Source organism: Molossus molossus, unplaced genomic scaffold (assembly GCF_014108415.1).
Source record: "Molossus molossus isolate mMolMol1 unplaced genomic scaffold, mMolMol1.p scaffold_m16_p_3, whole genome shotgun sequence".
NCBI classification, from domain to species: Eukaryota; Metazoa; Chordata; class Mammalia; order Chiroptera; family Molossidae; genus Molossus; species Molossus molossus.
The window spans coordinates 118,788,220-118,801,465 of NW_023425366.1; the positions used below are offsets into that span (position 1 = coordinate 118,788,220).

The following is a 13,246-nucleotide window of genomic DNA, read 5'->3' on the forward strand; positions in this document are numbered from 1 at the left end:
CTCCTCCCTTCCCCACACTATTGTCAGTGTCCATTGGTTATGCATATACTTACGCTATTTCTTATTGTTAATAATGACCAGTGCGGTGTTGAGATGCCCTAAGCATACACTTCGCAAAACAGACCCCTCCATTTTGATCTCAGTTTCTCCTCCCCTTCCCTTTCCCTTCCTGGGGTCTGAGCAGAAACTTCAGGGCTACTACAGCCTGTGGCCCAGTGCCCTAGCCGGAGCCCCCATGTTCCGCCCTGCATTAGTCTGGCCTTTGATGATGGACGTCGACGTTGCCCCAGTCTTCTCTTTGTCCACGTGGAGTAAGAGGCAACCATTCTCCCCCAGCCAGAAGATGTCAGTGGAGGCCTAGTGGGGATATCATCTCCACAGCAGTAAAGGAGGTCCCATCCGGTGTAAATTACTTTATCAGCGGGGCGTCGCCCTCCTTATCCACCAGAGGGCGCTTTGTCAGAGGATGCTGGTAAACCAGAAGGCAAGTAAGATCTAGCGTTTCATAACAATACTGAAACTATCCAAGATGCAGTGCAAATTACTGGCCATACTACCAACCAGGAAAAATCTCAGCTCGAAGGAGAAAGGACAATTGGAGGACACCGATTCAGATGTTGGAACCATCTTAAGCAACCATCTTAAACATGCTTCAATGAACAACAACCCACTTGAGACAAATTCAAAAATAGAAAGTCTCAAAGAAATATAAAATATAAGGAATAACCAAATGGAAAACATAGAACTGAAAAATACAATAACCAAAATAAATTTCGTGGATGGGCAACTGCAGAATGAACAAGACAGAAGTAAGCATCAGTAAACTTAAAGATAGAATGATAGAAATGATCTGATCTGAAAAAAAGAGAAAATAGATTTTCTTTTTAAAGAGAGCCTGAGGGTTTGTGAACTTTAATACATGTCTAATGTTTGAGTCATTGGAGACCCAAGATAAGAGAAAGATGGGGCTAAATAGTATTAGAAGAAATAGTAGCTAAACTTTTTCTATGTATTTTTAAGAGAAGTCTTAGATCCACAGCAAAATTGAGTAGAAATACAGAGTTCTCATAAACCCTCTTCCCCCACATATGCACAGCTTTCCCTATTCTTTTATATTTTAAAAACCTATCTGTTCTGGCTGAGTAGCTCAGTTGGTTGGAGTGTAGTCCCAATGTGCCAGGTTTCAGGTTAGATGCCCAGTCAGGGCACATGCAGGAAACATCAATGTGAGAGAGACAAACTGATTGGTTGCCTCCTGCAGGACCCTGACCAGGGCCGGAGATGGAATCTCAACCCAAGTAAGTGCTCTTGATCAGAATTGAACCCAAGACTTTGGTTTGTGGGCCAACACTCTAACTGCTGAGCCAAACTGGTCAGGGCAAAACTGACATAATTTTTAAATTTCACAGAGCCCTCAAGGGGAGACATCCCACATTGCCACTGCCCATGACCCAGGGCAAGTTGTCTCTTTGTCCACTGAGCACACCTAGACACCCAGCCTCAGTGCCCACGCCCAATCTAGCTAGTAGGGTCCAGCTGGGACCTGTGCCCACCATGCAATCTGTCTCTCATCTATCCCCACAATCACAGACCCCACTCTACTCTTCTGGGGACTCTATTTATACCCTAAAATAACCAGAAACAACAAACTGTGGACTCCTCTGGAATTTGAAGCTGAAGCAAGAATAAGACCCTCTGAACAGGGTCCTTCCTTTGCAGCATACCCTTTGCTGTCCTGGACTGTCCATCCCCCGTTCCTGATCCCAGTCATAAAAGCCCTGGTCTGAGGCTGGGTGTAGAGGGGAACAGACCCTGGTGCAGAAGTGGGAAGGGGGGCCTGAGGGAGGGTCGACACAGAAGAGGACTTTGGAGAAGAACTATCTGGCTTGCAGAGGCAGTAAGTTTCTCCTTAAGGAGTCTTGAGCCCTGGCCAGTTTGGCTCAGCGGTTAGAGCATCGGCCTGCGGTCCGGAGAGACCTGGGTTCGGTTCCCGCTAGGGGCACGTACTCCGGTTGCAGTTTGTCCCCGGCCCTGGTTGGTTGTGCGGGTGGCAGCCACTCGATGTGTCCCTTCACGTCGATGTTTCTCTCTCTCTCTCTCATCCCACTCTATCTGTACAAAAAATGGAAAAATATCCTCGGGTGAGGATTAAAAAAAAAAAAAAAAAAAAAAAAGAAAGGAGTCTTGAAAGGTTCTGGTCACCAGAGAAGAAAGCCTTGGCCAGAGAACCTGGTTTCTCCATTGATGCCATGGGTCAGAATTAGGAGAAGCCTCCCTGGCATTTGAGTGGGCCCTGGTTTCTGAACAGGAAACCCACTTGCCCTGGCCAGTTTGGCTCAGGAGCTCAAGAGTCAGAGGCCTTGAAAGAGGAAATCTGATCACCACCCTGGGGCATAAGTAGAGAAACCCAGGGAAGTTTATATCAGAGACAGGCCTGCCTGCCAGTCTGCAGGCTTGCAGGGAAGGTACCTGGATGCTTCTGTGCAGTAATCCCTGGCCAGGCATGACTCTGTGATTAGGATCAGGAAACTCTTCCCAGATTGGAACCCCCCTGAAATTTCCACCAAAGCCTCGATCCCTGCATGTGTTAGCTATGCACTTTATTTTCTGTATTCTGATGCCTTGACTGTCCCTCCCAGAGTTAGCCAATATGTGGACATAGCAAACAACTCCTCCATGAGCAAGCATTTCAAATGCAAACCAAGCAACCAGAGTCCACAGCCCCCAACCAGCTCTTCTATCTGGCTCGCACACTCAGGACCACTGTGCACCTTCCAGAATCACTCAAGGCCAGGAAACAGACAACTCAGGACAGCACCTATGCTCCAAAGCCAGCTGAAATTATTCAAACTAGCCCATGGAAACCTGTTTACCCCGAAACCACGATAAAGGCTCCGGTCCAGATTTCCCCTCACTCCCTTGCCTCTTGACCGACCTTGGTACTTCTGCTGCCGGCCCCTGGTGAGGCGAGCCCTCCTCCTCTTGGGAACTGTGAGTAACAAGCCATCTTTCATCTGCTCGATCTATTGATCTCATCATATCTGAATAATAATGAAACACTGCAGTTCTTCCAGCGTGAAGAAAAGACACCCGCGTCTGGCCTCCGGCCCTGGGCGGCCCAGCCCTGAGGCATAGCCCCTCCTCCCCAAGCTCGGGCTCCCAGTGCGGTTTCCTTCCTTCCCGTGGTTGTGGGAAGCCCTTCGGACGGCCCCTCAAGAAAGAAAAAGACGTTGGAAAACCTGAGCTCCTCCAGAATTTGAATTTATAACTTTTTACGCCCAAGGCAAAAATGTATTCCCAGGCCAAGTTTCATGGTCACCCGGGATCCTGAGACTGCCCGGCACACACTGACCAGGTCTCCCGCTCGCGGAGGAAGGCACGGCCGCTGGGTGTTTGCTCCCCTCTCGGTACCGGGGAAAAAATACGGGCTCGTCCGGGATTTGAACCCGGGACCTCTCGCACCCAAAGCGAGAATCATACCCCTAGACCAACGAGCCAACACGGCACGGCACTGCTGACACTTGTCCTTGGAAGCCTGCACCCGCGGCGGCTCCGCCCTCCGTCTTTTCCCGGGCGGGTTTCCCAGCCCCTGGAGAGGTGCAGGGGGTGGGGAGGGGAGGGTTCCGCTGCGATTCCAGAAGGGGGAGGCGGTGTGGCGCAGCCGGAACCTGCCCGGTGGAGGAGCTGCGGCCGCCCTTGCGCCTAGACCCGCGGAGCCTGACTCCCCGGGGCCCCACCTACCGCCACCAGCCCCAAGTAACTAGAGGAGGGGGCAGGTGACAAGGAGAGAGGCTGTGTGGCCTGGGTGAGCGTGGAGGTCTCTCGTGGTGGACCCCAGCCCAAAAATTTCACCCAAAGTGGGACCCTGAGAATGATACTCTGTCGCCCTCCAAACGACCTGCCCAGGCAATCCTCCATCACCTCGGAGTCCCGCACAGACTCGGGGGCTCCTGTCCTCAGCTGAACCCTCTCTTGGCCTGGCCTCAGCCCCAGAAGACCCTCACAGCTCTGGAACCCCCATGCAGGGGTCAGAGATGGGGTCGGAGCACACTTCTTCCCCAAAGGAAAGCTACTCCAAGCCCCTAACTTTTCTTTCATCTTGCACTGGCAAGGGACCTAGCATCCACCTGGGATGGAAGGTCTTTCTGGCTTTTTCCTGTGGCAAAGTCTGAGCCTTCCTGACTTGCTTCATGCTGCACACCCTAAAAAGGGCTGAGAGTTTGAAAATGAGGGAATCCCTGATTGGAATCCTGTACTTCTCACACCTGAAGTGAAGATCTCACTGTGTTCCTTACTGGGCCTCTCTAGTGACATTCATCCCGGTTCCCTTCCTTGCCCTCCACTTTCCTGCTCTCCGGAGCTCCTGGGGCAGCAGACGGGCCTGATGGTTCCCTGGCTTCTGGCTGAAGGGAGCAGTAAATCCAGTGCTCCAAAGGCCAGGATGCAGCTGCCAGGGATCCAGGGTGGATCTCTACCAGTTTTAAGACAGTGAAGTTCCAGGCAGCTTCAACTAGCTTATAGGGTGATTGATGAACCTTTACAACTGCCAGGCTAACTTAGTAGAGCATGAGACCCTCAAATTCCCAGTGGTGGGTTTAAGCCTTACGTTGGGTGTGACTTTTGCCCTCATGGCTTTATAACTAAGCAGAGGTGATTGGGTCTATATAAACCAAATCTCTTACTAAGAAAAATCTGTTGCTGATCCAGGAGGCCAGCACAGGAGCTGACCTCCAATCTTGCCAGAACAACTTGTTGTTGTTTGTCAGTGTTTTAGTTTTTGTAATTTAAAAAGTTGAAATTGACACAGATCCCTCAGGGAGCCTCTCTGAGGGATTTCCCTCTAGGAACTTTGAAATTCCCACAAGCCTGGCAGGCACTAACCAGGCCAAGAATTACTGCCTAAAGTACTTGGACTCGGACCCACTACTGATGAGGTTGAGTCTCAGCTCTACGAGCTGAACGACAGTGACAATAAAGGACTTGGAAGTGGATTTTCAGCTAAAGGTGGAACCTCACTAATTTGGGACCCGAGCAGTTACCTACATGGGTGCCATCCATATCTGGGGGTACTCAGGGGCCCAGGAAGCTCACATCCTCCATAATACTGTGTCCCCCCGCCCCCCCCCCCCCGCCGCAGTTCTCTTTCTTCGTGGGACAGAAACGTGACAGTGAAGGGTGTCCTTCGTCGGGTTGTCCAGCCCTGTCCCAGCCCCTCTCCCCTTCTAAAGTAGAAATAAAATGGAAAATCTCGGGATCCTCAGAGGAGGAGTTAGGTGTCGCTGCTCTGGAGACACAAGCAGTGAGGGAAGTATGGGTACCTTTCTGGGGATGGGGTAGGGAGCTGAGGGGTTAGCAGCACTGGCCCTGAGGCTCCACATCAATGAGCCAGGTGTCTTGTCTGGGTATCCAGGTTCCCAGGAGTCCATTCTTCCTGGTGCCCCCAAGCTCTGACACCTAGCCAACTCTCAGTTCTGGCTCTATGCCAGAAAACCGAGGCTTCCATATCCTGGGGTGCGGTGGGAGTGGGAAGGAGAGGTCTGGGGAGTGGGGACGCACCTGCCAGGTCCCTCCTGGTGTCTGGGCTAAAACACCCTACTTCTCCCAAAGAGACTGTATTTATCAAATTTCTCCAGAGAGGGGAATGGAGATTATAAACACACACACACACACACACACACACACTGCAGTCTTGCTTCTGACCTTGAGTTGGAAGACAGTCAGAGACAGAATTTCTTCTTCTACTAGGGAACCTCAGTCTTTTCTCTTAAGACCTTCAGCGGAGCCCTGGCTGGTTTTGCTCAATGGTTAGAGCGTTGGCCCCTAGGACTGAAGGGTCTGGGGTTTAGGTTTGATTCCCAGTCAAGGGCACATACCTGGGTTTCAGGTTCGATTCCTGGCCCTGGTCAGGGCACATTCAGGAGGCGACCAATGGATGTGTCTCTCTCACATAGATGTTACTCTCTCTCCCTCCCCCCTCCCCCCCACTCCCTTCTGTGAGGATTAACAAAAAATAAATAAAACCTTTACAGCAACATCTAGGCTGGTCTTTGACCAAACATCTGAGCTCCATAGCCTAGCCAAGTGGACACAGAAAATTAACCATCACTGGGTCCTATCAAATGATTAGGCTTCCTTCTTAATAACAGGAGATGCAAGGGACAAAAGTTTACTTTCTACTTTTATGTGTCCCAGTATGTGCCAGACCAGAGAACAGTCAGTCCTAAGCTTCTCGAAGATGCTGGTTCCTCCCCTCAACTGTGCGTGTCTTCTTGCCTTGGTAAATGGCATTTCCTCCAGGCACAGCCAAGATACACAGTCAGCTGCTGGGTTTGTGCTCTGATACTGTAGGACATTCTGGCATGCCTGTATCTCTGACCCTTCTGAATCCTTCCTTCACAATTTGCCATGGTATTTCTGGCACCTCTACTTCATGTAATGTAGGCCACTGCTTTTTCCATGCTTCCAAGAGCCACGCCAGCAGTGTATCATAACCAGTGTGAGGGACACTTGCCAGAATATTAAGTCTTGTGTCATGGAAATGTGCCTCATATTCATAATCTCTCCCTTTTCCAGCTTTTTATTCTCCCCATCCTGATCCAGAACCCGCAGGATCTATCTGGGCAAACTCTCCTGATTACTTCCGACATGTTATCTAGATCGTACAGCTCCTTTGCTTTATAATTCTCCTCCCTTAAGCAGTCCCAGTGCTTTTCCAATTGAGTTATGCTGAGATGTGACCCTAGTACTTGGTCCTGTGGCCTGGAGGGGAAGTAGGGGCAGATCCTGAAGAGAACAACCATCATCCTATAAGGTACCCGCCTCGTTTGAGCTTCTTCATAGTCTTCAGACAAGGGGGAAGAGGCATGGGCCACTTTAGCAGGCCCAGAGAGGTCAAGCTTCTCGATGCATCTACCCAGATAGCCCCATTCCAAGTCTCAGGGTCACTTCTTCAGTATCGGCACCCTGACATGGGCATCAGAGATTTGTTGAGGTTGAGAATTGAACTTTTCCTCAAGTTCTGCTTTCACACTGAGGCCTTGAGCCTGGTTTTCAGCTTTACTGGCCTTCCAGCTGTAGATGTGGGTTGATTTCAGTGCTGCCAAAGTGGCCTCAGATTTTCACACTGTTTTGAATTAGTGATTAGTCAACCTGAGCCTGGTATTCCTTTGTTTCAATTCATTCAAGACACTTACCAACAGCCACATAATTCCACAGTCCTTACAATTACCATTTCTACTGTATCACTGAAATGTCAGTCCATCCTAGTCGGACATGAGCAAAAGTCCTAATAATTGCACAGCTCCAGCATGCCAGGATCTCTCTCAACTCTTCCTACCATCAATGATCTTGTCTTCAGTGCCAGGCAGTCAGCAAGTGAATCATCTTTAGAATCTCATTTTTAGAGTCTGGCTCCAGCTGTTTTAGGACAAGTTTTCTAGAAGCAAGTCCAAGACAGGGACTTTTGTGCAGTCAGTTCATAAAGGGAACACAGGAGGCATCAACAAGGAAGTGGGAGAAGCAGGATAGGGCCAGTTACTACACACTTATCTCTCCACTTCAAAATCCCCCTTCCAGACCCTATTTTGAGAGGCTGTGTAGGATTTGCCAAGAGGAGGGACTACAGAAACTGAAAGAGTGGAGGAGGAAGAAATGACTCATTACCTCCTCTTTCCTGTTCCTATTTCACACACACCCTCACTTTTTTTTAATCTATACAATTCATTCCAGAAATAGCAGCTGAATCCAGTTTGTAGTTTTCACAACACTCACAGAATCAGCCTCATCACAGTTCATTAGAGACACCAGTGCAAGCTGACTGAGGTCCCCTCCTAGAGGTCTGCATCCTGCTCTCCTCTGAGCTCCAAGACACCCACGCCAGCTGAGTGCACCTCTTTTTCAGAGGTCTGCTTTCAAGCTCCCTAAACCCTCTCCAGGCTTCTAACTTTTATCCTCACCTGAGGACATTTTTGCATTTATGTTCAGACAGAGTGGGAGGGAGTGGGGGAGAGAGAGTGAGAGAAACATCGATGTGAGAGAGACACATCGAGTGGTTGCCACCCACATGACCCCAACAGGGGCCGGGGACAAACTGCAACCAAGGTACGTGCCCTTAGCAGGAACTGAACCTGGGACTCTCTGGTCGTGGGACGACACTAACTGCTGAGCCAAACCAGCCAGGGCCAAGCTTCTTTTTAATAATCTCACCTTGCCCTGGCCAGGTACTTAGTTGGTTAGAGTGTTGTCTCAATGCACCAAGGTAGTGGGTTTGATCCCCAGTCAGGGCACATGTAAGAGGCAATGAATACATGGATGGAATGCATGGGTGGGTGGAGCAACAGATCAATGTTTCTCTCTCTCCCTCCCTTCCCCTTCCCCTTCCCCTCTATCTCTAAAATAAATTTTTAAAAATTCTCACCTCTTCCCCTGGTTCCCCAGTCCTACAGGTGGTAGCTGTTTTCTCTTGTCCCCTTTCTGCCTCAACTGCCTCATTAACAACTCTTTATACCTAGTTAATCATTTTTTTATTAATAATTTGTTAAAATAATGAGTGTTTTCCCCCAGTTTTATTGAGGTATACCTTACAAGCGAAAATCATATATATTGAAGGTGCACTATGTGATGATTTGATATACCTATACATTGTGAAATAATTATGACAAGCTAATTAACACAGCCATCCCTTCACGTGGTTACTGTGTGTGCTGAGAACACAAGATCTACTCTCAGAGAACTTCAAGTGTATAAGTTATTATTAACTGTAGTCACCATTCTATACATTAGATCCCTGCAACTTATAACTAAACGTTTGTACCTTTTACCAACCTCTCCCCGTTTTCCTCACCCCTCAGTGGATGGGTTTTCTGGCTGCTCAGGGACGTTGGTTCCATAATGAACTTGAACTTGAATGCAGTACTGAGCTGCTTGCCAACATGAAATGGGATACTGGTAATTTATGACACACAGTGACATCATGATCAAGCCACATATCACCTGATTGATAATGATAAAGTGCTGACTGAAGCCAAGTGCCCTAGGGGACCATGTGGCTGCTGCATGTGACTGTTATGGCAGTAAGGTGACCACAAGGACTGTGGCATGGGAAGGATTCTAAGGATACTGGTTTGTTTACAGAAAAAATGACAAGATCAAGACTTAAAAAATTTTTTTTTCTTTATTGATTTTTAGAGAGAGAGGGAGAGATAGAAACATCAATGAGAGAAAACATAGATTGGTCTTCTGCATGCCCCCTACTGGGGATTGGACCAACAACCTGGGCATGTGCCCTGACCAGGAATTGAACCAGTGGTCTCTTGATGCATGGGTCAACACTCAACTGAGCCACACTGTCAGGAGACAAGATCAAGACTTTAAACTTTCAGCCTAAGTCATGTTCAGAGACAGGGACATTTTATGACAGCCATAAAATAATCTTATAGCTTCAGGGCTGATATTGTTAAAAATCCAATACCTAGTTGAATTGTGCATGTTGCAGAATGTTTTAAGTGTAGTTCACAGCCTCAGGAACTCTTTCATGTGGGAGAAATGGCACTGATTGATTATGAAGGAGTGGAGCCCAAGTCTTGTGGACATCTAGGTGGGCTCAGACAAAGTTGAGCCCTAAAGCAGCCCATCCTCTGGTATCTGAGGAGAGGAGCTTTCCTGTGTTAGAATATCCTATAATAATCTCACCTGAGCAGTTGTCTTGCAAGGGGATGCCAGTTCTCCTCAAAGCCCACACCAACCACACTAGTTCCCACTTGCACCGTAACTAGTCAGATCAGCATGCTGTAGGGAGCAAGCACAAATGCTGATCCAGGAGGAAATAGCTTATATGCCAAAAGAATTGCAAGTTTTGCTCACTATTGCCAGCAGAAACCTGGAGAATATGCGTGGGAATGGATCTAAGGGTGTTAGAGTAAGGAGGATGGGATATGATTTTGCATCTGGTGAATCTATTAATCTGGGTGCACTTCCCACAAAGCCTGTATTTGACATGTTACCTCATACAGCTGAATGTTATTTTGTCAGTTTTCTTGGTTGGTTGGCTGAGCACTGAACTCAGTGGTGGCCTGTGTTTAATGAGATTAAGATGCAAGAATGTCCCTGGCATCATGTAGAGAAAGAAATCCAAAGACTTAGTAAGATCAAGTGCTGAAGTGGATTTATCATGCGTGATGTGCACACCCACTGCCCATGAAAGGGCCCAGAGGACACTCCCTTCAGCAAGGCATTGAGAGACCATGGTGAGGGAGGCACCAGCATCCGGAAATAGCTCTGAGGTCACCATTCTCTTCAGGTCACGGATGATGGTGGGAGATACTGTATTGAGATGAAGTCCCTGATTTTAGTGGGGATAATAGGGTCCCAGATGTTTGGGAAAGTGGGAGAAGTAAGGCCAGAGTTGGAGGAATAGAGGAGTCTCATTCATGGTTTTTAAAGGCAAAAAAGAACTGTGTTTTTGTATCCATGTATGACAAAGCTCCAGTGGTCATCTCCCCTATAGGCATGTGGTATATACAGGAGGCTTCTGATCTTACTCTATATCATGTCCTGTAGTTTGGAAGACTTTTACCATGAGAATCAAGACATGGATTGCATGGGTTAAAAAGGAAAAGAAGCCCGGCCGGTGTTGCTCAGTGGTTGAGCATTGACCCATGCACCAAGAGGTCACCGGATCGATTCCCTGTCAGGGCACATGCCCAGGTTAGGGGCCAAATCCCCAGTTGGGGGCATGTAGGAGTGGCCGATTCATGTTCTCTCTCGTCGATGTTTCTATCTCTCTCTCCCTCTCCATTCTTCTCTTTCTAAAAGTCAATTAAAAAGAAAAAAAATTAAAGAAGAAAAAGAAAAGAAAACGTTATCAGGGACTATTTCAAACATGCACTAAAGCAGAGAAAATTGCACCATGTGCTCTCGTGTTCCCCAACTTAAGCCATTAATTGATAGATAAGCTTCATTCAGCCCATTATATTTTTTCCAGTTTTACTGAGGTATAATTGACAAATAAAAATGATATATCTTGAAGGTGTGCAACATGCTGAATTTATATATGTATATATGGTGAAATATTTACCACATTCAAGGTAATGAACATGCCCATCAGCTCACAGTTACCTTCTTTATGTGTGAGAATGCTTAAGATCTACTCTCAAAGCAAAGTTCAAGTATATAATACAGTATTATAAGCCATAGTCACCACCTGGCCCATTATTTTAAAGCAAAGCAGTTGTTATATAATTTCATCTCTAAATTATTGTATTTATAAAATATGAGGAGTTTAAAAAATATATGTAACCACAAAACAACACACCTGGAAAAATAAACAATTATTCCTTTATCATAAAGTAGAACTGATGGTTATTAAAGTACTATAAAGGATGCTAGTGCTGTCTCTGAAAGCTTGAAGGATGCAGCCGGCTAACTTTCAGGAACCTTTAGTTTGTTTATTCTGTTCACTTTTGACCCTTGGAGGGGTTTTACTAAAACTCATCTCTCCATACCCCGGGTGGGACTCGAACCCACAATCCCTGGCTTAGGAGGCCAATGCCTTATCCATTAGGCCACCAGGGCTCACAAGAAATGTGCTGCAATAGTCTTAGACCAGTCTCTCAGTCTTCTCCTTGTTTCCTGCAGGTTAGGGATAGTCTCCTGGTTTCATCCCAGCCTTTTTCCTGCCCCCCAGTTCCAGATTCTGCTCGCACTCCCTCTCAGATCTTTTCGGCTCCCCAGCGTCCTTGGGCTAGAAAAGACTGAGCATGTGGAACTGAGCCCAAAGACCTGGTAACTCATCTCTTTGAACTGGGATATGATCCTCACTAAGGCTACAAGAAGTCAGGGGATCAATCCCAGAAGAACCCTTTCCCCCTCCTTTTAGGAGAATCCGTGTCCCGGGATAACTAACAGCAGGAAGGCATTTGCTAATGCAACATGTAGGAGCAAAGGGGAGAGGGGCCCAGGTTTCCACGTTTTTAGCAGAGCCCGGTGGCCTTAAGTCTTTGTCCTCAGGACTTGATAATGACTCTGTAGCTGCCTGGCTAGCTCAGCTGCAGAACATGAGCCTCTATATCATTAAAGAACCCAGCATTTACTTTCCTACCATAAGATGGGTGTTCTTTCCCATCTTTAAAATGTTTATCTTAATGATGTTTTCTTTTTAAATATTTATGAGCCCTGAATAAATCACTGGAACATCACCAAAACGATAAAAGTGAAAGTGACACTATGCATGACCTCAGGTCAGCTGAGCTGACCATGACCATGGGGGTCAGGGGAGGTCTGGTAGTAATGCTCATTCACTTACCCAGAATCCTTCGGAAAGAACTCCGTTCCTCAGAGCAGGTACAATTTTTTCTGGGTAAAATGATGACTCAGTCCTGGACATACTCCTCATATTTAAATTTTAATATATACATTCACGTAGTAATTTAAAGGTACTCTCTCAGTGCAAGAAATCGAAATAATCTTTTAGATTTTTTAAAAAGTATTTTTACTGTGGTATATATTTAAATTTGCCATTTTAACCACTTTTAAGTGTACAATTCAGCAGCATTAGTTACATTCACAGTATTGTGCAGTCATTACCACTATTTTCAAACCTTTTTCATCACAATAATCTCTTACATTTTAAAATGTACACTGGGGCAACTCCCCTACCTGGTACCTCCCCCGACAGTTCGATCCATCTGTCAGTTTTCCTCCTCGGAACTATATTTTATGTAACCAATTCCCAGTGGGATTGCCGTCAGCGTTGGTTCCTGCAGTACCATCGGAGTCGCCACTGGTGTACTTCTGACCCTTAGAGGTGGAAAATATTAAGCAGAGGGAGGAAAACCAACCTCAGCAGCGACCACGAAGGGACTTGAACCCTCAATCTTCTGATCCGGAATCAGACGCCTTATCCATTAGGCCACGCGGCCCTGTGAAAAAAACACTGTACAGCATTTTCCATAAAGCTTGTCTAGGCGCCTGCGTGGTATGCACTCCTGCGCGTGTTCAGAGTGAAGAGTGGCTCTGTCCCCCACCCCACCTCCTCAGGCTCCGTGTGGGCGGGGCTCCGAGCTGGGCTACCCTGAGCCGGAGCGCAGACCACTCCACTCCTCTTCAAAGACATCCCAGCGGTCCGGTCCGTTGTTGCGAACTGGAGAACAGGTCTTGCCTCCCAGGCCCCTCCTGCTGGGAGAGGTCCCTTCGGATCTCTTTCCCCACGTGCTCCGTGCTCCGGTGCTCCCAGCTGGCGGTGAGCTGG

The 13,246-nt window shown here is 47.5% G+C and overlaps 3 non-coding genes across 3 annotated transcripts; all 3 read right to left on the bottom strand.

The window, feature by feature from the left end:
* Nucleotides 1-3,425: 3,425 nt before the first annotated feature.
* Nucleotides 3,426-3,497, bottom strand: TRNAP-UGG. The gene has a single exon. It is a non-coding gene; the product is annotated as a tRNA-Pro (tRNA).
* Nucleotides 3,498-11,498: 8,001 nt separating this feature from the next.
* TRNAR-CCU lies at nucleotides 11,499-11,571 on the bottom strand. Its single transcript has one exon. It is a non-coding gene; the product is annotated as a tRNA-Arg (tRNA).
* Nucleotides 11,572-12,844: 1,273 nt separating this feature from the next.
* On the bottom strand, nucleotides 12,845-12,917 carry TRNAR-CCG. The gene has a single exon. It is a non-coding gene; the product is annotated as a tRNA-Arg (tRNA).
* Nucleotides 12,918-13,246: the final 329 nt, after the last annotated feature.